Source organism: Manis javanica, chromosome 13, assembly GCF_040802235.1.
Source record: "Manis javanica isolate MJ-LG chromosome 13, MJ_LKY, whole genome shotgun sequence".
In the NCBI taxonomy this organism is placed as follows: Eukaryota; Metazoa; Chordata; class Mammalia; order Pholidota; family Manidae; genus Manis; species Manis javanica.
In genome coordinates this window covers 64031511-64057978 of record NC_133168.1, presented here as the reverse complement: position 1 = coordinate 64057978, position 26468 = coordinate 64031511, and the positions used below count along the sequence as shown (strand labels likewise).

The 26468-nt window shown below is 37.1% G+C and overlaps 1 long non-coding RNA gene across 6 annotated transcripts in view; it reads left to right on the top strand.

The window, feature by feature from the left end:
- Window positions 1-26468, top strand: part of LOC108402963 (uncharacterized) — a 261901-nt gene that overhangs the window by 116183 nt on the left and 119250 nt on the right. The window lies entirely within an intron of this gene.

Here is a 26468-nt window from a genome sequence, read left to right as displayed (position 1 = left end):
CTATTGTTGAGAACATGAACTGATACAGTCACAATGGAAATCAGCATGGAGGTTTCTCATGAAATTAAAAATAGAAAAATAGAGCTGCCATATGATCCAGCAATCCTTTATCTGGGTATATATCCAACAGAAACAAAATAATTATCTTGAAGAGATTATTCTGTACTCCCATGCTAATAGCAGAACTAGTTTCATAGTAGCTAAGGTATGGAAACGATGTATCAACAGATGGATGAAGAAATAAAAAAATATCTATATATGATAGAATATTATTCAGTCATGAGAAATAAGGAAAATCCTGCCATTTGTGACAGCATGGATGAACCTGGAGGGCATTACACTAAATAAAATAAACCAGACAGAAAGACAAATACTACATAGTATTACTTATATGTGCATTCTTAAAAACAAAAAATGGAAAAACTCATAGAAACAGAGTAGAAAACTGGTGCCAGGGACTGAGGTTGGTCAGAGGGGGATTGAGAGAGGTTGGTAAAAGGTCATAAATTTTTAATTACTATATGAATAAGGTCTGAGAATCCAATGTATAACATGGTGAGTATAGTTGATAACACTGTATTGTATAAGTGAAATTTGCTGAGAGAATAGAATTTAAATGTTTTCACACACACGCAAAGGCAAATATCTGAGGTGATCTGTTAATTAGATGACAGGAATCCTCTCACAACCTGTATGTGAATCAAATCATTGCACCATCCACTTTAAACATCTTACAGTTGTACTGGTCAATTATACCCAAAAAAGCTGGAAAAAATTACTGAGTCTTCTGATGCACAAATGCATTATTCCTCTCCATTTATTAAGGTATGCTTTAATTGCTTCCAACAATGTTTTCAAAAATGTTACAATAATAATATGTGTAGCTCTCATACAAATCTTGTTAAATTTCATATTTTGATGCTATTGCAAATGGTATTTTAAAATGAACTCTGGTTTTAGAACATTTTTTGATTCAAAGAATAATTATGAAGAGAGTACAGAGAGTTCCCATATACCCAGCACCCAATTTCCCTAGTATTAGTATTACATAATATGGTGTATTTGTTATACATTTTAAGAGTCCACATAAAAGTAATACTATGTAGTATTTGTCTTTCTGTCTGGTTTATTTTATTTAGTGTAATGCCCTCCAGGTTCATCCCTTGGTGGTTAACAAACCAGTATCACTACACTATGATTAAAGTGTATTCAGGGTTCCTCAGTTTTTGTGTATTGTTCTTTTTCTGTGCCAGGTGCCACACGATATTTAGTTGTGCTGTCTCCTTAGGCTCCAGCTGCTGTGACATCTTCTCAGATGTTCCTTTTGATGACCTTGACAGTTGGAGTGCTAGTCATGCCTTTTGTAGGATATCCTCTAATTGAGATTGTCTGATGTTTTTCTCATGATTAGACTGCGATGTTTGTGGGGACAATCACAAAGGTAAATTTCATTTCATCACATCTTATCAATTACATATTTGTGATATTGACAGGGCAACACTGCAACACTGTGGATGCTGACCTTAATCACCTACTTGGGGGAGTGTTTGTCAGGTTTCTCCAGGGTAAGGTTACTCCTTCATTCCCTTTTCCTTACTATACTTTTTGGAAAGACGTCACTACTGCACAGCACACACTTACAGTTCACTTCATTGAGGGCAGAGTTATGTACATGAATTATTTGGAATTCTCCAGCACAGGATTTATCTCTTATCTCCTATTATTTATTCAATCACTTATTTGTATCAATATGAATACATGGATACTTACTTTATACTTTAGGTTATCATCCAGTGCTACTTTATTTATTTTCTCTCAGCTTTGGCCATTGGGAGTCCTTGCATTTGGCTCCTGTCTTCCTTTGCGTATCTCTGTCATTGCGTTTTTTTGTTTTGTTTTGATCATTTCCTGACTTCCCAGCATGACAAAATGTTCTAGGATCATCTTAGATGTTTTTTTGTCCCAGTTTCTAGAATAAGCCCTAAAATAAGTAGCCTTAGTTTCTTTTACTCAAGTACAATATTAGAAACAAGACCTGAGTATGAAGCATACTTATAAATAATACATATTTTAAAAATTTAGTTTACAGTTGTTCCTAGTTTATCATCACACAACTGATATGTCACATAACCCTGAACCTTGGGATGTTGAACTCAATTGTTAGATCTAGTAGCATTTTTGTAGGTTCTTTGGGAATGCATACATAAAGAATTATGTTATCTGGAGTATAGACATTTTTCTTCTTTCTTTTTGCATCTGTACGCCCTTTGTATCTTTTTCCTTGCCTTGTTGCAATGGCTAGGATTTCCAGGATGATGTTAATGAGGGTGATGTGAGCATGTTCTCAATCATAAAGAGAAATATTTAGTTTTTCACTGTTAAGTATGATGTTAGTTGTAAGCTTTTATAGATGCCCTTATCAGATTAAAGAATATCTCTTTTATTCCTCATTTAAGAGTTTTTATCAAGACACATTATGAATTTTATCAAATTCTTTTTCTGCATCCATTGAGATCTTCATGTTTCTTTTTTATACTTTTGACATAACGAATTACATCCATTTGTGAATATTGAACTGCTCTTGTATTTCTAGGGTAGATTCCAGTTGATCATAATATGTTATCCTTTTTATAAGATACTGAATTCAATTGGCCTATAATTTATGACGAACTTCTGCATATAGGGTCGTGAGAGACATTAGTCTTCAATTTTCCTTTTCTTCAGCTTATCTTGGTTCTCATTTGCATTTTTTCCCCTTAATGTGAAAACTGATCATTAATATGAGAACTCCTTTTCTGACATGTGTTTAATGCTATAATTTCCTCTAAGCCCTGTGTTAGCTTCATGTTACAAATTTTAATAATGCGTGGTTTTGTTTTCATTTATTTCAAAAGTATTTCCTAATTTTCCAAGAGAGTTCTTTCAACCACAAGCAGTTATAAATTTAACTTCCAAATAGTTGGGGTATATTTTTAGATATCTTTATGTTATTGTTTTTTAATTTAATTCCATTGCAGTTAGAAACCACCCTTTGCAATGTTTAAATCTTTTAAAATTTATTTAGAATTGCATTATGACACATATAGTGTATATTCCAATAAATATTTCTGGTGCATTTAAAATTAATATGCGTTCTGCTGCTGTTTCTTGAAGTGCTCTATAAATGTCAGTTTGGTTATATTGTTGAGGTTGTGGTTCACATCTTCAAAACTGTTACCAGTTTTCTGTGCCTAGTTGTATCAATTACTGCTATAGGGATGTTGAAATGGTTAACTGTATTTGTGGATTTCTAATTCCCTTCCTGGTTCTATTGGTTTGTGCTTCATGTATTTTGAAGCTCTGTTATTAGGTACATATCCATGTAGAAATTTTATGTCATTTTGATGAATTGAATTCTTATTTATAAAAGAGTATCCCTCTTTTCCCTGATAATATTCCTTCCTCTGCAATATACGTCTCTGTTATTTTCTTTATTTTTCTTTATCTCATTCTACATTAGTATTTACATGATCTTGTTTTTTTCTTTTTCCATTCTCTTAGTTTTTTGTCTTCACATTTAAAGTGGGTTTTAGAGGGTATAGCTAGATTTTGCTTTTTTATCCAATCTGAAAATCTCTGCTTTTCACCTGGAATGCTTAGACTATTTACATATACATGATTATTTGTGAAGATTTTGATTAGACCTACCACATTATTGTTTGTTTTCTATGTGATATGTCTGTTTTTTATTTCTCCCCTTCCTCTTTTCTTGTCTTCTTGTTGATGTACTGAGTATTTTTAAATGATTCCTTTTTACTCCATTGTTAGCTTATTACCTATGCATTTTTTATAATTGTTGCTTCAGGATTTACAATGTAACTTATTACCATCTACTGTCAAATAATATTATAGTATTTCATGTATTGTGTAAGAAATACAAAACAATATGCTTTCATTTTTTTATTCCTCCAGTATTTTGTGCAACTCTGTCATACATTTTACTTAGACATATGTAATAAAGCCCACAAAAATAACAATTTTTCCTCTAAGTCATCAATTAGCCTTCAAAGGTATTAAAGAAAATGAGTACATTTTTTAATTTACCCATCTACTTACCATTTTCCCTGGTATTTAGGCCTTTGGGTAGATCCCAATTTCCATCTGGTATCATTTCCTTCTGCTTGAAGAATTTCCTGTAACATTCTGAAAGCGTTGTTCTGCTGAAGATGAATTCTCTCAGCTTTTTGCTTGAAAAAGTCTTTATTTCAATTTCACTTTTGAAACACATTTTTGCTGAATATTACCTGTTGGTAGTTTTTCTTTCATTATAGTAAATGTGTCACTCTGTGTTCTTCTGGTTTATAGAGCTTTTGATAAGAAGGTTGCTGTATGCTCCCTGTTTCTCTGTATATGAAATCTTTTTTTCCCCTCTGGTTGCTTTTACTATTTTCACTCTTTTGTTTTGCTTAAATTGGTTATGACATGTCTTTACAAGGTTTTTGTCACGTCTCTTTGTTCCTTTACTTGGGGTTCAGTAAGCTCTTTGCATCCATGCATTTACTTCTTTTCTAAAGTTTAGTAAAGTTTGGCCGTTAGTGCCTCAAATGTTTTTCTCTTTCTACCCATCCTCACTCTCTTTCTGTAAGTTTAAGGCCATATATATTAGATTATTAGATACTGTCCCACATGGCACTAAATCTCTGTTCATTTTTTTTTCATTTGTTTTTGACCCCTGTGTTGCATTTCAGATAGTTCCTCTTATTATATCTTCAAATTCACTTCTCTTTTCTTCAACCATCTCTACTATGTTGCTAATTTCATTCAATGTATTTTTCTTATTTCAGATGTCTTTTTCATCTTTAGAAGTTTGATTTGAGTCTTTTGAAACCAATCTCTTCAATCTCTTTCCTCATGTGTTTTATTTCTTCTACCTTCTTGAAAATGTGGATTATATTTTAATAGGTGCTTTAATATTTTTAATGCTAATTCTATCAATCTGTTTTATTTCTGGGTCTCTTTATTGACTGATTTTCTCCTGGTTATGGGTGCTAGTTTTCTGCTTCTTGGCAGAAGTTTTGTTAATTTTTTTATTAGATACCAGATGTGAATTTTGTATTGGTGCTGAATTTTATTATATATCTTTACAGAATGCTCTGAGATTCATTTAGGTTTACTTGTAACTACTTAGATCATTTCAAGCTTACCACCAAGCTATGGGGGATTATTTTATCAATCCCATCCAATCTTGCTATGATGGGTCCAGAGCAACTTTTAGTCCAAGGTTGATTTGTCCCCACTATTGAGGCAATATTCACCTGAGGAATGTAGCTAATGTCCCATGTATTAGGAGATCTTTCCATTCTAGCTGACGGAAACTCACATTCCTAGGCCTGTGTGTGATTTGGCTATTGTTCTTCCTACTCAATCTCAGTGATCCTTTCCCTGTCTCACCTCCTCACATGAATGGGCTGATCAGTGCTTAGCTAAAATTTGAAGGAGCTCCCACTGTGTATCTCTGGAACTGTCTTTGTAGTTTCCTTACTTTTTAGTACTTTGTGCCACAAATTCCAGCTGCTCTGGTTTCCCTTAATGCCACACTCTATCCTCTCAATTCTACAAGACTGCCGTGTTCATTTTGGGTCCCTCCATATCTTGGAAATTCTTTTGAGGCTGTAATTTGGAGCTATGCTCATGTTTACTTCCTAATTGTGTGCTATTGTTTATCATCTACAAAAGTTGATTTTTATATTTCACCCGATTTCCTAATTGTTTAATGTAGGTAAATCTAGTCTGTTATGCCAATGTGGCCAGATATAGAAGTTTCTAATCATTTCATTGTGATATTCAGTCTTGATGACTATCATCTTAGAGACAGAAATAAATAAATAAGCTTATCACAGTGTCTGTGTGCTTGGATTCAAATCCTGGCTGTTCTGCTAATAGCTGTATGATCTTGGACAAATTAATCCTCTTCTCTAGACTTCAATATTTTCTAGGTAAGGAAATATTTGGATATGACTCTTGCCTGATTACTTCCATGTAGCGCTGCAGCTATCCCCAAGCAGAGCCGCCAGGCTTAGAAAACAGATGTTATAGGAATCTAGGAGACATTCCTGAGAGGCAGAGGAGACAAGTTCTCATGGCTTATGTGGAAAATCTTTATAGAAGATACAGAGCAGTACACAGAATAAAATCCTTTGCTTTAATGATATCAGCAAAGACCAAACTCCTAAGGTCACCAGTTTTCACAATTCAGCTCCAGAAGATGGCATTCAATCAAAATCTATGTGTGCCATTTTCTGGGGTTGTTCAGCACAACCTTTGCTATAGTGCACAGCAGACCTAAAACCACCTGCCCTCAATTAAGTGAAATCCTTATTCAGCTGGTTAGAACTGGGTGCAAACCTGGAGGACAATTCCCATCTCAATAAGCACATAGTTCACTGGAAATTCATCCTTCTTGTTTCTGCCAGGGTAATCAGCCAAACTCAAGAGGACCATTAAGGTTAGAGTTTAAGTTGAGAAGGGGACACTCTTTGGAAGTCCTGGGGGAGAACTGAAATAATTGTCCACCTCTCTTGCAGATGTACCATTACGTGATTTGAATCTTGGCTCTGCCTCTTACCAACTGTGTGATCTTAACCTCTCTATGTCTCAGTTTCCTCATCAGTTATATGGGTATAAAAATAGTACATTTACCATGTAGCTGTTTGTTGTAAGGAATACATATATGAGCTAATACAGAAAAGAATAAAATAATCCATTTACAAAATGAGCTAATAGATATAAGTGAGACTTGGAAAAGTTTATCTGGCAGTCAGAATACATTCAAATGTTAGCCATTTTATAATTACTTTTTAAAAAACTATCGACATTGATAGTCTGTCCAGTAGGTCCTGTGCAACCTCAAGAACTAGTTTTCTCTTGATTACATTGTTTCAGTTCCTTTACCTCTATTATCTGTGCTCAATCCTATGGGGCTTTGCTGTCCTGTAAGCTTCCAAGCTGTAAATTGGATTGATAAAATAATCCCCCATGAATTGCTTAAAATGTTTCTTCTCTCAGGAACATTTGCCTGTTTATAGGAGGCTATGAAAGTTACAAAGACTTCTAGATCTAATAAACCAATTGCTGTTTTAAGGCATTCAGACAGGGCTGCTGTACTGTACAGCTCCAGGGAGTGCCACCCTTGTCAGCCAATGAAGAAAATAATTTGGTATAGTGTTTTTCAAATTTTGTTCACTGGAATCTCTGGGATTATGAAGGGAATAAAGGGAGCAAAGTCAAGGGCCCCCCCTTTCCCCTACCACTTGTAGGTTCTTCTCCTAATTTCCATGTTAGACATCTATTTACTTTTAAAAGAAGGTTTGAAATCCACAGGTTTAGGGTAGAATACATTTGGTTTTAATGAATGAATTGATGGGACAGAAAGATATTTCTCACTAGGAGGGTAACTAAATCCCTGATACCTTTGACATAACCAGCTCAATTTGGGATAATGCATGGGGAGCCTCAGGATCAAGTAGCCTGTTACTGTTCACAACACATAACTTCACTTCATTTCTGCCAGGTGACCTAGACCCCATGAGGCACCATGTGAACCAAATATCATTGTGTGTGTGGCACAGTGAATACTGAGACTGCTGAATTCGTCAAATGCCATAGGTCTCTTGAATTTCCTATCCACAAGTGTGTTTACTTAGCAAAACCAAAAGGATTTTCATAAAGTTTTTTTTCTTAATTATCAAAATAGAACAAACTCCTTACATTCTCTCCATTTCTGCTTCTGACCTTCAGAATCTTTCAGTCTTTTTTTACTCCTTTGCTACAACATGCACACCTTTTAAATATGGTCATTCACTCTTAGAAATGAAAGAAATCCCATAAAGGGCATCTTGAGCAACTGCCTACCAGGGATGAGATTTCTCTTTATCAGGTGTCATAGAAGCCTGCATTTTAAAACTTTATAAATGGAAACACATTGTAAAATTTCTTTACAATACAGAGCACGTCCTATAGAAACTGGCATTTGAAAATTGCCCAAGTTAAGTTACATAAAATGCCTGAGGTGGTGTAAGGTAAAGGTTGGATCCTCAAGTAAAAATGACAGGAAATATCAGCAGTGGAAGGCTTGCAGGAGTGGGGAGAATGCCTCCACCACCAGGTATTTTCTTCCTTGATCAAAAGTATGATTTTCCTTTCCTGTGATTTGACCCCCACCCACTTTTCTCATCCAACCTAGTTATGTTTACTGATACTTTCTCTGTTTCCCTGGTGTCGTCACATATCATTAACACAGAGCACAAGAAGCCCCTTGGAATTCACATCTGGCAATGGCTGGCAAAGGAACTCAGGAGGTCTTTGACTGTGATTTTTAGGGTGGAAAGAGATCAAGAGCTGGCCGTGATCCCCAGTCTTGATTAATCCTCTAAACATTCATGTCGGGGTGTTTGGGGTGGTGAACTAGGTGGGAATGTGCATGGACTGTAGAAGTGTTTGTCTGTCCTCCCAGGCTTTAGCTTAAGTTGGTCATGTGGGCACCTTACCCTTAGATATACACTTGTTTGGTCAGAGCCTGAGACCCCCTAGTGGACGCTGTGTGAGGGGAGCATGCGGGCAGATGGCCCCTCTGAATTAGAGGTGGCTTGGGTTCATCTTAATAAATATGATCCATGGGGTTACCGGGAAAGAAGCAATCCATAGTGCAATGCTGGTCTGAGACAAAAGTCAAGGAAAATAAACCAGGCGTACATATGAGGATTGATGCATTTTGTTCCTCGCTCTGAGCCTCCACCCCTATGGTACAGTAGCCTAAGTAAGTCTTGGCCTTGACTCGAGACTGAGCTCCTCCTTTAGAATGGCACAAGAACAAGGCTATTTGAATGCCCGCAGAGAGTGAACGGTGCAGCCAACACAGACGAAGCTTGTGTTCATATACGAACTCCAGTCATTATATCCAGATAAAGGGGTGGCAGGACCCCTTTTCCCGCCTTCCCCTGCTTCCTCCTTAGGGCTCACTTCCCTCCCCACCCTCCTTTAGGCACCTCAGTGCTCTCACACATTCTCCCCTTTGCTCTTTGGTTCTATTAGCTTAGCTCAATCTGTTATCTTTTGCTCTTGTTTACGGGTGAGTGTTACCAAGGTTGTCACACTCAGAGAGGGCCTCCACCTCTCATTTACCCTCTGTAGCACTTTTGAAGGAAGATTAGTGTTCTGTAAGTTGTTACTAGGCATTCAAAAATGTTCAGTGAAGCTACATTCTACATCTACATGTATTTTTTCCTAATAAAAACAGTCAAAATCCCTATCTAGCAAATATAAGAAGAAGGAAAAGAAAAGGTAAAGAAGGCAATTCCGTGACTCAGGTAACTGGGAAATCCAGAGGGGAAGATGGCTCCAGGAACTCCACCCAGACCCTGAGCTATGCCATTGGGTCTTTGTTTTCTCTTCAGTGGTACTCTCCTGCCTTGAATTTTGTAGCTGTGCATTCGTTCATCATTTCTGTAGTTTTCTTGTGTGCAGGGCTTCCAACTGCACACTGGAGTAATGGAAGTGATGGCAGGAATCCCTTTACAGAGATTTCAGGCTAACACCAGCCCCGTCTAGTGACTTCTGATGGAATTGAGAGCCTTTCTAACTGGGACTATGTGTGCCAAATCCCAGAACAGGCACTCATTTGTCGAGTGTGGACTGTAGTCTAAATCCTGGCCAAGCACCACAGCCAGCATTCCTGGGGTTTTGTGATTTGCCAAGAAGTGGTTCCACCGCCTGTGACCAGGGAATCAGCTTACAATGACTGGAAGGCAACTCCACCAGGATTGAATAGAAAATATAAGGCGAAGTTCATCAGAGGAAGGAGATGGTTGTTAATAAAAGTGAGAGATGAAATGCTATGCACACTGAAATCACAGGAGGAGATTTAAAACCTGCTGAGGTCTGAATCTCATTTAATTCATCTGGATGTGGCCTGAGCACGGGGGTTTTAAGAAGTTCCCCAGGTGACTCTCATGTGCAGACATGGCTAAGGACTCCTTGTCCAGTTGCTTTTTCACATTATTATTTTACACATGACCACAGATTTAATTCTTCTAAATCTCAGTCCTCTGCTCCCAGCAAAATGCTGACTCCAGATGAATAAATTCAAGTCTCACTAAAATTTGATTCCAAACTCCCTTTCCAGTCTTATCTTCCACTGCTATTTTATTCCTGCCCAGTGCCCCAGCAAATGTGGAGTATTTGCTGGTCTCCAGACATCTATAAAACACCTCAAGTTTCCCCTGTGTGATGATCCCATTTCTTCCACTTAGAACAGAGCTATCTGATAGATTTATCTACAGTAATGGAAATGTTTTTCTACTCTGTCCACTAGGTAGCCACTTGTCACATGTGGCTAGTATGGCTGAATTTTTCTTTTTCACTGAGCATTCTAATTGGACCCTCAAAGTGCACTTATGTGTACTGACCATTATTGTTCTGTAGCCCCTGTCCCCACTCCAGATGTTAGAAATTCCTTGAGAGAAGGAACTGGTTAGAGGGTTTGTGCTTAATAAAAACTCAGCATTTGTTGAATAAATGCAGACAAAATTGCTCCAACCACGGATGTCTGTACAGACTTGCGCACTGCAGAACACAAAGGCGTACAAGCTTCTAGGCAACAGGTACGGACACACTGAAGATCACGTATTCCAAAGTTTTGTCAGTTGGGTGGGGAGGCACATGTCCTGGCTGTGTGAGAGAAACTGGGTCAGTAGAATAGGCAGGAGAAGATGACTAATCCATAAAGCGGCCAAAAGGTGTTGTTAGCCTATTTTATTTGGCTTGGAGGTAAAAATAGTAATGGAGATAGGAAGTACTGATGATTTTTATGAAAGTAAATGAGGAGCTGTGGCCACTCAGAGTACAGGTTGAAATAACACTTCTTGAAGAATTCTGGAATCAGTTCTGGTGAAGTAGTTGCAAATTCATCTTGACCCTGCTTTTTCCCAGAACTAGTTTGTAACATGATGAACCCTCACTTCCTAAATTTTCTGCAGATGCTACTATTGCTGACAAAATGTCACTGTTAGAGAATAAAAACTATTACTCCAAAGAGTATTGAAGGCTGACTGAATGAGGTTTGGAACAGTATTGAAATGGTAAGGTAAAGTCAAGTACTTTCTGATAAAAGGAAAATTCTTTTAAAAAAAAATGTGATCCCTTCTGAATTATGGCAAAATGTCACCAAATTATTTTCAAAGAAATTTTATCTATTAACAGCGAGGAGACAGAACGAGGCTCTGAGCTTCTCCTGGGAGCCCAGTAGCTGAGGTTTCTTTCCCTGGAGATAAAACAGGCACAGAAGCAGCTGAAGCTGGAGGTCATTAACATTTTGAGAACACGGCTAACTGACACTGTGTAATGTTGTGACATTTCATCCCAAGTCATTTAATCTCCTTTAATCAGTGTTTATGTTGGTGATACTTCATAGTTATTTGCTTTCACAGGAAAATGAAACATTTTGGCATGTCATTAACATACCAGTAATTTACTAATTACCCTTGCCATGGTTTTTAGATTTCTCTCTCTCCTCCTGCCTTCCTGCATGTCCCTCTTCTACTCTCCCTTTTTCCCTTCTCCTTTTCTCCTTTTTGTCTCACCATTGTTTCTGGCTTTTGCTTTCATTCCTGCTGTTTTTGCAAGTACTGCCTGTTATTTCTTCTGCTGATACTCTTCCTGGAGCTCTCATTGCCACTTTCTTAGTAAACTTGAAGTGTAGAGTCTGCAAGACAAACAATCTCACCTCTAAAGAATGCTCATGGTCCCTGTTGTCCTTGGTTAGGAACAACTTATTCCCCTTGGAACATCGCTCCGTGGATGATTTACCTGCAGCCAGGTTTTCCTCTTCTCATTTGCTTTGGATTTTGTTGTAAGCATCTAGCATCTGTCTCCATGTCTCCATTTCTGCTTCTTCCATGTGTGGGAGTCACTTGGTCTTACTCTGCAAAGCTCCTTAAACTTTTCTTCCGCCCTCAAACCTTTCCGTTAATGCAGAACTGATGATTGTTGAGTCTTTCATATTAGAGAAAGAATGTATTCCTTAACATAAACAAGTGGTTGTGTATTTCAATACACGAACTAAGTGTAACTTTATTTTTAATCAATGAATACTTTCTGTTATAAATCTTTTATTAGGCAACGTGGTTAAAACCTAATCTCAGTGTAGGGAAGTGTTTTTAGCCTCGACACTACCCGACATTTGGGGTTGGGGAATTGTTTTAGGAGGCTGTTATGAGCACTGTAGAATGATCAGCAGCACCCTCAACCTCTGCTTACCAGAGACCGGTAGCATTTCTCAGTTTTGGCAACATAACATGTCTCTCCAGACGCTGCCAAATGGCCACTGGGGAAAAAATAGCCCCACATTGGGAACCACTGGTTCAGTGGAATGTCCTTCCCTTTCTGTGGAATTATGTCTAAGTTCTAGGACAGAGCCTTAAGGATGGAAAAGGCCTTTTTTTAAAAATCATTCTTCCTCCACATAGACTCATCTGAGGGGCCCCTTTTCCCATACAGTGCCCCTGGTGCATAAACCACGATGTGATGAAGGAATCTCAGAGAAGTCATCTCTGGTCAGCTCTCAGGCACAAAAGAGGTACCTGCATTATTGCAAGGTGCTCTGTGAGGAGGTGCTCAGGCCTGTCCTGGTGCCACACAGGGCACAGGAGCATGGGGATCTTGCTGGCTTCAGGCTCTCCTCTGGGTGGAGGGGCCCAGTGCTGTCTGGTCTTATTCCCAGCTCCCTCCAGGGAAGCCTTACCACAGGATGTGTAGCTCAGGAACCCTCTGTTCTCTAAGCTCTGCTTCTGTGGTGACCCTTCTCATTCCCTGCAGTACTAACCATCTTAAAGTCTGAGGACAAGCTGACCCAGCTCTTTATCTAGTTTTCCAAATGTAATGTTTTATGACCTAGAGTTACCTACTTCATAGTTATGCTTTTAACACCAAAAAGTGTCTCTGCTTCTCTGCTCTATTATCTCTTTCCTGAGGCAATGAATTCTGCTGAGGGGATGGGTAGAAAAAAGGATATAAGAAAATGAGGGAAAGAAAGGTTGGGTTAAAATTTCAATTTATATAAAAAATCACTTTATTCCAATGGTACATTTCTATAGGAACATATATATTTGGAAAACTAGAGTAGGATTCATTTTAACCTCAGCCTACAGAAGGATGATTAGGATTATGGGAAACCAAGAGATTCTCAGGGGAGCAAAGAGCTTGGGTGATGGTGGGGTGCCTGAGCTCGGCATCATGTGGGTGGAACTCCCAAGGTGGAACTGGGAACCCAAGATAACAGAGTGTAACTTCACTAGGTTTTGCTTTGTTTTAATGAGTCAAGGGTTCCTTGTTAATCTTCTGCAGTTCTGTTCATTTGATGGTCATTGGTCATTGGGTCTCCTTACTACCAATTCCCCAACATATGTTTAACTTACATTCTATTTTAGGGCATTAGTATAAGCCATGAATTATTTCATGTAGTTTTAATCTACATTTATGGCATTGTCTATCTTAGTTTTTTTCATTTAACACCATATTTATAATCTGGTGGGTCTAAAGTGGTATCTCTTTTTTGTTTTGAATTGCATTTCTCTGATCTCTAATGACTTTGGACACCAATCATGTTTTGTTAAATCTCTGGGTTTTCTGTGGCTATGAATTGACTCAGATATCCTTTATCCATTTTTAAAATTTGGGATTCCTATGCTTTTTTCAAATGTATGATTTCCTTGTGTATTCTAGGTAATAATTTCCTTGTGGCTTTATATCTGGAAATTATCATATTTCTGCAATGTATTTATGCTAACTTTATTCATTTATTCATTTATTCACAGAAATTCTTAATTTGATGTGATTAATTCCATTAATGATGGGTTTGGATTTTGTTTAAGAAATTCTTTCTTAACCTAGGGTACATTATCTTCTGCCTTTATGGTTTCCATTGGCTTATCTCTTTAATATATCTGGAATCCATCCTTTTATATGGTAATAGGTTTGAATTTTCTCCATAGTATGCATTTTTGCTATCATCCTTACTAAATAATCTGATTTGTGGTGACATTTATATTATATATTATATTCTGAGATATGAGTCTATCTCACAGCAGTCTTGGTCTGTAGGTTAAGTTGTGTCTTTTTGCATTATTAACATCATACAATTTTTCATATAACCACCTTGCAGTAATATAAACAACCTTGTAGCAGCTGTTAGGCCAAGTGTTCATCTCATTTGCTTATCATGGTGATACTGTCTTAGAATTATAATTCAGGCTTGTTTGTAAGCAAATAAATACAAACTGTCAGACCACACACCAGTATTTTGGGGGATAAAGCAATGGAAGTAGAAGTAGTAGGAGGTGCTGGGCCTGTTGCATTCTGGGACATGAAAATTGAGTAGGAGTCAGCATTAGACTCTGGAAAAGGAACTCTAACGGGTTCCTCTTATGACTTTTCAATCACGTGATTAAAAAACACTATCCTCCACAAATTCTAGAATTGAAAAACATCTTAAGTAAATTTAAAGCTTAATTAAAATGTTATAGGGTAAGGAGCAAGATGGCAGCATGAGTAGGGCAGTGGAAATCTCCTAAAACCATATATATTTTTGAAAATACAACAAATACAACTATTCCTAAAAGAGAGAGCAGAGGATACAGAACAACAGCCAGGCTACATCTACATCTGCAAGAACTCAGCATCTCACAAAGGGGGTAAGATACAAGCCGCAACCCGGCACGACCTGAGCGCTACCCCTACCCCAGCTCCCCAGCTGGAGGAAAGGAGTCGGAGCGGGGAGGGAGTGGAAGTGCAGGACTGCTGAATACCCAGCCCTAGTAATCCACACCGGGAGCGCAGACACATATTGCATGGTGTGTTGGATATTAGGGAAACAGAAAAGTAAAATCTGTGAGCGGGTCCCTGCAGCCAGCAACCCTGGGACAAAAAAAAGTGAGTGGTTTTTGAAAGTCTTAAAGGGACAGGGGCCACTCAGCCCAGTAGGCTGGAAATCCTGAGGAACTTCAGGCGCCCCAGCCCCCTGGGTAGCAATGCAGCTCTGGAGCCCCTCATGGCAATAAGCAGCCTGCCATTAGTTCCCCCCAGCCGGCGCTGGCCCCGTCACAGCGGCTGAGCAGCCAGAGAGTGGCCATGCAAACAGCAGCTGCTGAGAGTCTCCTCCCAGTGGGCAGCCACCCGGGCCAGACCTAGAGGCTGCAGCCGGCACGCAGCTGCCCGGTGCAGGCAGAGGAAGCCAGGGCAAGGTGTGAAGCGGCACCGTCATCACAGGAGAGCACACCCGGTGTGCCTGCCACTCCCTGCAGGGCTCTGGGCTGCCCGAACAGCAGCCCCACCCATGGCAACTCAGGGGATTAACCCGGATGCTGCTCCTGGTGTGCGGGTAACCGACACAGGCAATAGAGAAGGGCAGGGCAACAAGTAAGCAGGAAGGGACTTTGTTCTCCCAGTTTATACATGCACCACCTGCCTGCGACTACATCTATCACTATGAAAGGGCAGAAGAATTTGGTCCAGTCCAGAATTACCCAGACAACCCCTGAGGGAGGGCCTGGGGAGACAGATATAACCAATCTTCCTGAAAAAGAATTCAAAATAAAGGTCATAACCATGCTGACAGACCTGCAGAGAAATACGCAAGAGCCAAGGGATCAAGTCAGGAGGGAAAATACAGAAATAAAACAATCTCTGGAAGGCTTAAGAGCAGACTGGATGAGATGCAAGAGACCATTAATGGAGTAGAAATCACAGAACAGGAATGCAGAGAACCTGAGACAGAGAGAGATAAAAGGATCTCCAGGAATGAAAGAATATTAAAAGAACTGTGTGAGCAATCCAAATGGAATAATATTCACATTATAGGGGTACCAGAAGAAGAAGAGAGAGGAAAAGGGACAGAAAGTGTCTTTGAAGAAATAATTGCTGAAAACTTCCCCAAACTGGGGGAGGAAATAGTCTCTCAGACCATGGAAGCCCACAGATCTCCTAACACAAGGGATGCAAAGAGGACAACACCAAGCCATATAATAATTAAAATGGCAAAGATCAAAGACAAGGAAAGAGTACTGAAGGCAGCCAGAGAGAGAAAAAGGTTACCTACAAAGGAAAACCCATCAGGTTATCATTGGACTTCTCAACAGAAACCTTACAGGCTTCTGCATTAGGTTGAAGAGAATTGCCTAATATATTTAATGCAATGAAACAGAAGGGCTTTGAACCAAGAATACTGTATCCAGCACTATTATCATTTAAATATGAAGGAGGGATTAAACAATTCCCAGACAAGCAAAAGTGGAGGGAATTTGCCTCCTACAAACCACCTCTACAGGATATTTTAAAGGGACTGCTCTAGATGGAGGGACTCCTAAGGCTAAATAGATGTCACCAGAGAAATAAAATCACAACAAAGAAAGCAGACCAACCAAATACTAACTAAAGGAAAAAAATAAAATCAACTATTCAGAAAAGCAGTCAAAGGAAACACAAAAGAGTACAGAAAAAACACCTAACATATAAAGAATGGAGGAGGATGAATAAGAAGGGAGAGAAATAAAGAACTGTCAGACTATGTTTATAATAGCTTAATAAGTGAGTTAAGTTAGATGGTTATGTAGTAGAGAAGCTATGCTTGAACCTTTGGTAACCACGAATCTAGAGCCTGAAATGGCAATAAGTACATATCTTTCAATAATCACCCTAAATGTAAATGGACTGAATGCACTAATCAAAATACACAGAGTAATAGAATGGATAAAAAAGCAAGACCCATCTTTATGCTGCTTACAAGAGACTCACCTCAAACCCAAAGACATACACAGACTTAAAGTCAAGGGATGGAAAAAGATATTTCATGCAAACAGTAAGGAGAAAAAGCAGGTGTTGCAGTACTTGTATCAGACAAAATAGACTTCAAAACAAAGAAAGTAACAAGCGTTAAAGAAGGACATTACATAATGATAAGGGGTCAGTCCAACAAGAGGATATAACCATTATTAATATATATGCACCCAATACAGGAGCACCAACATATGTGAAACAAATACTAAGTGAATTAAAGGAGGAAATAGAATGCAATGCATTCATTCTAGGAGACTTCAACACACCACTCACTCCAAAGGACAGATCCACCAGACAGAAAATAAGTAAGGACACAGAGGCACTGAACAACACACTAGAACAGATGGACCTAACAGACATCTACAGAACTCTACACCCAAAAGTAGCAAGATACACATTCTTCTGAAGTGCACATGGAACATTTTCCAGAATAAAACACATACTAGGTCACAAAAAGAGCCTCAAAAAGATTGAAATCCTACCAACCAACTTCTCAGACCACAGAGGGATAAAACTAGAAATAAATTGTACAAAGACAACATAAAGGCTCACAAACACATGGAGGTTTAACAACATGTTCCTAAATAATCAAAGGATCAATGACCAAATTAAAATAGAAAAAGCAATATATGGAGACAAATGACAGCAACAGTACAAAGCCCCAACTTCTGTGGGATGCAGTGAAGGCAGTTCTAAGAGAAAAGTATATAGCAATCCAGGCCTATTTAAAGAAGGAAGATCAATCCCAAATGAATAGTCTAAAGTCACAATTATTGAAACTGGAAAAAGAAGCACAAATGAGGCCCAAAGACAGCAGAAGGAGGGACATAATAAAGATCAAAGAAGAAATAAATAAAATTGAAAAGAATAAAACAATAGAAAAAAATCAATGAAAGCAAGAGCTGATTCTTTGAGAAAATAAACAAAATACATAAACCCCTAGCCAGACTTATTAAGAGAAAAAGAGAATCTACACACATCAACAGAATCAGAAATGGGAAAGGAAAAATCATGACGGATCACATAGAAATACAAAGAATTATTAGAGAACACTATGAAAATCTATATGCTAACAAGCTGGAGAACCTAGAAGAAATGGACAACTTTCTAGAAAAATACAACCTTCCAAGACTGACGAAGGAAGAAACAGAAAATCTAAACAGACCAATTACCAGTAACAAAATTGAATTGGTAATCAAAAAACTACCCAAGAACAAAACCCCTGGGCCAGATGGATTCACCATTGAATTTTATCAGACATATAGAGAAGACATAAAACCCATTCTCCTTAAAGTTTTCCAAAAAAACAAAAGAGAAGGGAATACTCCCAAACTCATTCTATGAAGCCAGCATCACTCTAATACCAAAACCAGGCAAAGACTCCACCAAAAAAGAAAATTACAGACCAATATTCCTGATGAACATAGATGCAAAAATACCCAACAAAATATTAGCAAACCAATTCAAAAATACATTAAGAGGATCATACACTATGGTCAAGTGGGATTCACCTCAGGGATGCAAGGATGGTACAACATTCAAAAATCCATCAACATCATCCACCACATTAACAAAAAGAAGTACAAAAACCACATGATCATCTCCATAGATGCTGAAAAAGCATTCAACAAAATTCAACATCCATTCATGATAAAAACTCTCAACATAATGGGTATGGAGGGCAAGTACCTCAACATGATAAAGGCCATATATTACAAACTCACAGCCAACATCATACTTAGCAGTGAGAAGCTGAAAGCAATCAGACAAAACACAGAAATACAAGGTATCCAGATTGGTAAAGAAGAAGTCAAACTGTCACTATTTGTAGATGACATGATATTGTACATAAAAATCCCTAAAGACTCCACTCTAAAACTACTAGAACTAAGATCTGAATTCAGCAAAGTTGCAGGATACAAAATTATTACACAGAAATCTGTTGCATTCCTTTACACTAATAATGAACTAACAGAAAGAGAAATCAGGAAAACAATTCCATTCACAACTGCATCAAAAAGAATAAAATACCTAGGAATAAACCTAACCAAGGAAGTGAAAAACCTATACCCTGAAAACTACAAGACACTCTTAAGAGAAATTAGAGGACACTAACAAACGAAAACTCATCCCAGGCTCTTGGCTAGGAAGAATTAATATTCTCAAAATGGCCATCCTGCCTAAAGCAATCTACTCATTCACGGCAATACCTATCAAAATACCAACAGCATTCTTCAACGAACTGGAACAGATAGTTTTAAAATTCATATGGACCCACAAAAGACCCTGAATAGCCAAAGAAAGCCTGAGAAGGAAAAATAAAGCAGGGGAGATCTCGCTTCCCAACTTCAAGCTCTACTACAAAGCCACAGTAATCAAGACAATTTGGTACTGGCACAAGAACAGACCCACAGACCAGTGGAACAGAATAAAGAGTCCAGATATTAACCCAAACATATATGGTCAATTAATATTTGATAAAGGAGACATGGACATTCAATGGGGAAATGACAGTCTCTTCAACAGCCGGTGTTGGCAAGACTGGACAGCTACATGTAAGAGAATGAAACTGGATCACTGTCTAACCCCATACACAAAAGTAAATTCTAAATGGATCAAAGACCTGAATGTAAGTCATGAAACCATAAAACTCTTAGAAAAAAACAGGTAAAAATCTCTTTGGCATACACATGAGCAACTTCTTCATGAACGTATCTCCGCAGGCAAGGGAAACAAAAGCAGAATTGAACAAGTGGGACTATATCAAGCTGAAAAGCTTCTGTACAGCAAGGGATACCACCAATAGAACAAAAAGGCATCCTACACTATGGGAGAATATATTCATAAATGACAGATCAGGTAAAGGGTTGATGTCCAAAATATATAAAGAGCTCACACACCTCAACCAACAAAAAGCAAATAATCCAATTAAAAAATGGGCAGAGGAGCTGAACAGACAGTTCTCCAAAGAAGAAATTCAGATGGCCAACAGACACATGAAAAGATGTTCCACATTGCTAATCATTGGAGAAATGCAAATTTAAACTCCAATGAGATATCACCTCATTTCAGTAAGGATCACCACCATCCAAAAGACAAACAACAACAAATGTTGGTGAGGTTGTGGAGAAAGGGGAACCTTCCTACACTGCTGGTGGGAATGTAAATTAGTTTAACCATTGTGGAAAGCAGTATGGGGGTTCCTCTAAAAACTCAAAATAGAAATACCATTTGACCCAGGAATTCCACTCCTAGGAATTTACCCTAAGAATACAGCAACCCAGTTGGAAAAAAACATATGCACCCCTATGTTTATCGCAGCACTATTTACAATAGCCAAGAAATGGAAGCAACCTAAGTGTCCATCAGTAGATGAATGGATAAAGAAGATGTGGTACATATACACAATGGAATATTATTCAGCTATAAGAAGAAAACAAATCCTACCATTTGCAACAACATGTATGGTGCTAGAGGGTATTATGCTCAGTGAAATAAACCAGGCAGAGAAAGACAAGTATCAAATTATTTCACTCATCTGTGGAGTATAAGAACAAAGAAAAAACTGATGGAGTAAAACAGCAGCAGAAACACAGAACCCAAGAATGGACTAACTGTTATAAAGGGAAGGAGACTGGGGAGGATGGGTGGGAAAGGAAGGATAAGGAGTGAAAAAAGAAAGTGGGCATTATGATTAGTATGTATAATGTGTGGGGGGCACGGGGAGAGCTGTACAACACAGAGAAGACAAGTAGTGATTCTATAGCATTTTACTACGCTGATGGACAGTGACTGTAATGGGGTATGTGGCGGGGACTTGGTGATGGGGGGTGTCTAGTAAACATAATGCTCCTCATGTAATTATAGATTAATGATACCAAAAAAATTTTATAGGTTAATAGAAACAAGTAAATAGAAAATTAGTAAACTGTAATATAGGGCTTTAAAAATCCTGTGAATCACAGAAGGCAGAGACAAATGGAAAATATAAGAGAGTTTGATAAACATGGAAATTGAATATAAGGGCCAACACATATCTAATTAGAATTCCAGAAGGACAAATTTGTGTAATTTTCCCTGTGTAAATCAATAATAATAATAATAATAGTAATAATAATGTCCAATTTGTTGGGTAAAACAAAGGAACAAAGGGATAAATGTTTGGGCAACAATAGCTAGAAACTGAGAGGAAGTGATTAAAACAAGAAAAGAAAAAAATCACAAAGTTTGGGACACATAGAAAAAATACAAAATAAAGTGATAGAAATAAATCCAGGTGTACCAGTACACATGAAAACTGGCATAGATTGTCAGGCTACATGTTTTTAAAGGATCAAGCTACATTCTGTTTATCAGAGAAATACCTGACACGTAAATTAAAAACAGAAAACAAGAACAACAGAAGTGACAAAGTTGTTAGATTGAAACATATAAAGGCACCAATTTTGTAAATTGTCAGTTTTTTTTGGTTCAAACAGATACAGTAGTATCAGACAACATAGACATTAAGGCAGGAAACATCATATGAGATAAAGAGTATCATTATACAGTAATACAAGTTTGAATTCACTAGTAGAATACAACACCTTTTAAATACAAAAGCGAGATTAAAAATATATAAAGCAAAAAACTGACAAAATTGTAAGAAGAAACTGAAAATCCAGAATTGTAGTGGGGTATTTTAATATAACTCTTTTAGTTATTGATAACTGAGCTAGCAGTATACAGACCATTTGAATAATACAATTCAGCATCATCCTCTAGTAGATACCATATTTTTCTATTGGAGGATAGACATGTTTTTCAAGATCACAAAGTACCTTTCTACATATCAATTATACTTAAGACCATCAATTAAACCTCAGTAAATATCCAGGTTGCTGTATCATAGAGACATGAAGGTTGCTGACCATAGAGCAAGTAAACCTCAGCAAATCTCAATGAATCAGTGTGACACAGACCATATTCCTGAGAACAGTACAATTAATCAAGAAATCAGCAATTAAAGATTAATTTTTTAAAATCTTGTACATTCAGAAATTTGAAAACTTATGCTTGAGTAACTCAGGCCAAAGATAATATCAGAAAGGAATTAGAACATATTTTCAATAATTGAAATGATAATTTTAAAACTAGAATTAATAAATGTAAACATTGCCTTTTTTGGAAAGAAAAAATAATATCATCAAACCCTGATATGCAATAAGGAAAGATAAAAGACCCAGATAAATAATATGAAAAACAAAAAAAAGAGATATCACTAAAGACAAAACAGAGATAAAAAATATAAGTAAAAACTCTGAAAAACTTTATTTCAAAAAATTAAAAATTTAGACAAAATAGACAATGAAAAAATATAACAAAATTGATTCAAGAAGAAATTGAAAACTTGAATGGATCTATAATCATAAAGAAATTGAATCAATAATTAAAAATCTTTCCACAAGGAGAATACAAGGTCAAGATGATTTATTAGTGAAAGCTATGAAACACTCAAAGAACAAAGTATCTGCAATCTTATGTAAATGCTTCCAGGGATTTAAAAAAAGGGAACATACTTGCAACACATACTAGAAAGCTGGATTAATGATAACACTAAATCCAAGCAAAGATGATGAAAGAGAGTGATTTTAGGTGATTCCCATGGATTAATTATGTGCAGATCATAAATGCAATATTAATACATGTATTCCAACAGTATCTTTAAAATGTTAAGCTATCACTACTAATTTTCATGTGTCACAGGCATGTAAAAGTGACTTACCATCAGATAACATATTAACAGATTAATGGGGAAAACAACATACATGAACTTTCAACTCAAGTAGTTAGAAAAAGAATAATTAAAACACACAAAGAAATCAGCATAAGGAAATTAATAAAAGTAAAGAATACAATAGTGAATTAAAATTTGTTTAAAAAAATACATACTTAATAAGTAAACACAAGAACTAAGAATGTGCTGTGAATCACCAAATCTTTAAGTTCTCTTGAAGAGCCACTAAAGCATTTTCTCTTCTCAAATATCCAAGTTTTTTTCTTTTTTCCATTTTTTAAAAATACCAAATTTTGTTTAGAGAAAATACATGCTCCTAAGATCTATTCCTATTGCTAAAATGAATAAAGCTCTATCTCTTAGAATTTAGCTCAGCCAAATTAACATGTCAACCACTCACTAGATAAAAAAGGTTGACATTCAAACAGGAAGATGATCGCTCTTTTGTAGCTAGTCTGGTAAGAAAGACAATCCTATACAGAAAAATGCACTTTTAAGGTAGTTAGCCTGAAGTAGTGGAGTGAAGGGAAAAATAATAGTAATTCCTAGTGTTTTCTTCTATTGAAGCAAGACAACTTATTCTAAGACAATTTATTGTACAACAAGTTTTAGCAGGGAAAACAAAAATGGAAGTGATGTGATCTGAGTTATGGCTGTGTATTAATATTGTAAAACCTTAGACAAATCACTTAATCTCCTTGGACTTTAGCTCCCTCATCTCAGAAACTAGGGTAATGGTTAGATCTAACAGTACTGAGCTCACAGTATATAAGGCTCAAATGAGATAATGTTCCTGAAAACCCTTTTAAATGTGCTATATGCAAAAGTTATTTTCATTAGCACCATTAGCATCAAAGTGTAAATGATTGTGAATTTCACAAGTGTATTTGAATTTCACACTTCTTCCATTTGCTCTAGAAAACCATATGCAGTCACTTTTTTTTTTTAGGTGAACATTTTCTTAAATGAAAAGTGTGCAAAGGACCTTGATTCACAAGTGGAATGGCTCTTCTTCCTCTTAACGCCTTAGTCATAGCCTAAATTAGCTAAGATGAGGATGTGGTCCAGAGTGCCAGGTGTTTTTTAGCCTAAATATTGAGGCACTTTAGGATATGCTGTGCTTACTCTTTTAGACTGAATTCATTATTTAGACATTGTTTGTTTATCATGTAATTACAATGTAATTACAATTACAAAACAATAGAAATTTTCTGAACTGACCTCAGTTAACAGATTCTGCTTACCCACACTCTCTGTCGCAGGATGAATCTTACACTAATGCAACATTCCGGAATGTTAACATTCTGTGCCTGTCTGTGAGTGGTATGCTTACTAGGATTTAATGCCCATTCCTAATCTGTTTATGTTGATTGTACTGGTAATAATAAGTATGTAATTTAATTTACTATTGAATAAACTAATTAAATGTAAGTGTTTCCAGCATTGTGAAGTTGGATGGTTTGGAAAGAATCAAAAATAGGTGACTCACTAAAATTCACTGTCAAATGAGTTGTGGACAAGACAATTGCATAAGGTTAAGGAGAAGAAAGATAAAAAATTTAATAGGATTTTGAGCTGTTGTGTCAGAAGTATCTAACTTCTCACTCTACTTTTAAGAATATGGAAATGTTGGATCATGCCTTATGCTTGTGGTTAATACAGTGAAGGTAAATCAGAACTTTTATCAATGGACTCAAAGAATAGGATCTAAATATCCAAAGAATATGTCTGAGCCCTATCTTAAAAGATTGATGAATGAAGGTACACTTCATGTCTTAAAAATTAAAATTTTTAAGTTATATAGGGATCATTTTATAATTCCCTACATTGATTTTTTAAATAAATGGACCTATTATGCATTACTAAAATATTAGTTTGTAAGTGGGAATTATTTTAAAACGAGAACATGTATTATAAGGACACATGATTATTTAAAAATTTTATTGAACAAATAAACACAGATTAATTCCCAACCCAGTCTTAGGTATAGTAACAGGCACTGTGGGGACCGGAAAGATGAATAAAGCCAAATACCTACTTTCAAGGCCCTGAAAATTCACAGAATTCTTGCATGTGAGAGAGTTCTCAGAGCTCCACATATTCCTTGAAGTCACACAGATCACAATTTGCATAACCTTTTAGAATGGCCTGACAGTTGTAATGTGGACAAAATGAAATGCATCCTCTGTTTTGGTGAACAAATCACAGGCACTAAAAATACAACCTGATGTTTTAAAATCTGTATGTCAGCCACATCAATCATTTTTATTGACAGGAAATATCAAAGCATTCCTACAAATGTGTTAGAAAGAGGCATCTCAGAAGAAAAAAAGAAGAAAACTCTGGTTAAATGTCTAGCAACATTTTTTACCACATATATATTTATTCATCATCCATTCATTCCTTCCATTTTTTTCAGCAGACATTTGAGTTCCTCATATGTGCCAGACCTGTAAGTGATGGAGCAGGTAGAAAAAATCGATTAACAAGATCTCTGAATTATTTTCAAGGGCCACTGGAAGGTCCTTGAAGGTTTAGTTAATGACACGATCCAATTTATATTTTAAAATCTCTGAGGTTATGAGAAGAAAGGGTTAAAGTGGGGAGGAGAAAGCAATCAGAGAAACCGGAAATTAAGTTAATATGCTTTGTTATTTCCAGGTTTCCACATCATTATATCATGTTTAAGGGGTGTGTGAACATGTTTCAATTCCCTTTTCCTAGATTCTAAGCTCCTTGTTATTAGAAACCCCAAATCTCACTGCTTGATAACATTATGTCCCGAATTTTCTAGAACATCTTGACTTAAAAATTTTCCCTGAAATTCTGATAAACAATAATGAACATGCTAAGAATTCTAATTAGCTGGCCTCCAAACAGCATCTTGCCACCTCTTGCAATCCAGAAGCAACATAAACCCTCACTGCGGCCACTGTACTCAGGGTACTTAACACACAGGAAGTTTAACTCATGGCATACTTGATTTTTCCAGTACTTTCAGGTCACTTTTGAAAATGTGAGTAGACTACAAAATGATATCAATTCCTTTGTTATTTTCAGCTACTTTCTGGAACGACTAGATGCGTTTGCTATTTATCATTTTTCTTTATTTTGGACTCATCAACCGATTTTCAAGGCAATTTGAGTTTACTTTTTTGTGAAGCAGTCTTCAGGAAAACATTCTGTCAAGGGCTTTGGGACATTCCAGATAAATGACACCCCTGAATTTCTCTCTTACTAATCATCCCTTTATGAATCCAGCCAAAAGAATGCCTGCCTCTGTGCCAGGCGGCCCGTTTTGCAGCCCTGAAGCTGCCCTCTCTGCTCTCTGCTCTGTCCCATCACCGCTTGGTTCTCTCTCTCATCTGCTGAGCTGCTTCCCAGCCTAAGATTTTATTCTCAGAGCAGTCCTGCTCCTCCAGATTTTAGACATTACTGTTAAAAAACCAAATTCAGCAGAGTAAATTTGAAGATGTAATTGACTTTATTAAACAATTCAGGAATTGGGCAGCATCTCATCTAGCAAGTAGAGAGGCACTCAGATGACTTGTACAAAATGGAAGGTTTTTATAGACAGGAGGGTAGGGCTAGAAATTATTAACGAAGAAAAGAAGGGATTGTTTCAGGCAAGGTCATCCTTTCTTAGAGAGAAGCGCTGGGCCCTTATCAGGAAGACTCCCTCTGTTCTTTTGGTGAGGATGGAGAGAGCTCATGTGACAGATTGCCGCATTGGTGTGGCCAAAAAAATTATTGATTGACTGTTAAGACTGCATTTCTAGGGGAGGCTGCAAAGGCAGTTAGGCTGGGTATCAGGTTCAGCGACCCAGCT